This window comes from Propithecus coquereli, unplaced genomic scaffold (assembly GCF_000956105.1).
Source record: "Propithecus coquereli isolate 6110/MARCELLA unplaced genomic scaffold, Pcoq_1.0 Scaffold787, whole genome shotgun sequence".
Classification (NCBI taxonomy): Eukaryota; Metazoa; Chordata; class Mammalia; order Primates; family Indriidae; genus Propithecus; species Propithecus coquereli.
This window is the reverse complement of record NW_012154029.1, coordinates 154,603-157,056: the sequence shown is the minus strand read 5'-3', so window position 1 is coordinate 157,056 and position 2,454 is coordinate 154,603.

Sequence of the window (2,454 nt, the reverse complement as noted above, 5' to 3'; positions counted from 1 at the left end):
CCAGTGAGTGAACGGATGGTCAAGCTGGAACCATTTGTCTTTCATTCACATGACTGTGTTTCTCAACCTAGGCACTTTCGACATTTTAGGCTGGATAATTCTTGCTTGTGGGGCTGTCCCCTACATTGTCGGATGCTTAGCAGCATCCCTGGCGTCTACATGCTGGATGCCAGTAGCACTATCTTCCCAGTGTGACAACCAATAATGTTTCCAGGCTTTGCCAGATATTCCGTGTGTGTGTGTGTGTGTGTGAGAGAGAGAGAGAGAGAGAGAAAGAAAGAGAGAAAAAGAGAGAGAGAGATATTGCAGGGGGGGGAATAGCTTTGATTGAGAAACTTCTCAGGTTTTTCTATAAAATATTCATTAAGAGAAAGACAGTGATGATGCCATTGCAGTTAAGGACAGAAGGAAAATGTTTAACACCTGGAACGCTGCCTAAGTCCTAGGAAACTCTCTATACTTTATGAAGTGGATTTTTCCCATTTCCCCTCCACCCCATTGCTATGTAGTACTTTATTCTAGTAGACTGTCAATCAATTCCTGCTAACAGCAAAGAGAAATACATCATGAACCAGAGCAGTAAAGCTCTAAGAACAGAATGACTTCAGGTTACTTGGTATTTTGAAATAAGGTATCCATTTTGTCCTCAAACTGAGCTATGTAGGGACCTCTTACTTTATCTCTCGATAATGCCTGCAGGGTGTGATACATGACCATCTGTTCTCAGGAACTGAAGTTGGTAAATCACCTCCCCACATTTGTTATGAGATAAAATGTTTACCATCTTGACTTCATGTGGCCAAGTTCTGAAAGTGACAAAGTCAGAAACACTGATTCATGCTCCTTCCATCTGAGCTATCTAGATCTTTACAATTTTTAGCATTTCCTCCTTCATCTTGTGGATCCAGTCTCAGTTTTCATACGTTCCTTTTCGCCCTTATTACAAGATGATATATGGTGTTCATTTTGCAAGTCTAATTCAATGAACTTTTGCTCAATGGACTACTAAAATAAAACAGCGGCCTGTTACCCTCAGCCTCTGTTGGACTGCTCGTGTCCTCAGCACACCTGTCACACCGCCCGCCCTCTGGCCCCAAGCTCCGCCCTCCTCCACCGTAGGTAGGTTCCCCGCTCTCCTGTTCAGCCTCTTCTTCTGCCCACTTCCTCCCTTTCTTCTTTATTCTCAATCTATTTCCCACTGACATTTTCCTTTGATCCTTTTGTGCTTCATAGACCCTTGTCACTGTTGTCACACTCAGCTTCTGTTTGTGTTATGTGCTTCAATTTCAAATCACTGGAAACATACAAGCTGTATATCACCGTTTTCCTCCTTAAGTCACAAAAGCAAAGGGTGAAGAAAAAGGAAATCATCTTTTTCTGCCCAAGTGAAACCTTACTCGTGCAGTTAGTCCGGGGGTCTGTTGTCTAATGGCAGCCGGAGTGAACGCCAGACATGATCATCCTAATGAGAGAACTTCTGATGCAGATGAAAAGCGTATGTTTGGGAGACACAGCCTGGAAAAATATGGTAAGATCCCCATCAGTAGGAAAGTCAAACTCAATAATGGCATTCTTATTGTTTTGAAATCATAACAATACCGAGCTTTCCGCAGAATAGTAGAATGTATCCTTGACACAATGTTTGGATTTATTTACTAATTTTGAGTGTGTCTCAAACAAACGGGAAGTATCTTTGGTTTTGGTTATTAATAAGCAGTGAAGGATTCAGCTCTCCAGAGAGACTGCCTCTAGAAAGTCGGCCCCCACAGTGAAGGACTCCGCCATTCTATGCGTCACTTGTGTCTGTATCCATCTGTTTCTTTCTCTCGTTGTCATGAGGAGTATCCGCTACTGGATAGGGCATAAACTGTATGATGTGCAGAAATGGACGTAGAACCAAAAACATGGATTTGAGTGTACATAACAATAGCAGTCTAACAAATGTTACAAACCAGTTTTGGGAACAGTGATCCTCTCTACCAGGGGTTCTCTGTTCTTTGAACTCCTTTATCAACTCATCACCTTCCGTGATTACATATGCAGCCTGCAGAATGTAGAAGGAAAGATATTCCAGGTTCTTAGTCCCAACCAGAAAAGTCTTTTCAAAACAAAACAAAAAAACACTTATTTATCTCTTCTAACCCCAGGGAAGCTGCAAGCTTGACAGACAAGCAAGTTTAGAAAGGCAAATGCGCTTTGCCTAAGACTGAAAGGTGTTGGCAACTTTTGCAAGTACGGAATGAATTGCAGACTAGAGCTGATCGCAGAAGCAGAGGGAAGATAGGGAGACTTTATTAATTCCTCCTGAGTGGATCTGTACAACATGGCCTCAGTATTTCACTCGATATGAATTCCCCGAATAACAAATACACCCAAATTCATATTGCAGTCCAAAATTTATTTTCCAAAGCCAAATAGGAATATTTTTGAATATCCAAAACCATATTATCTTTC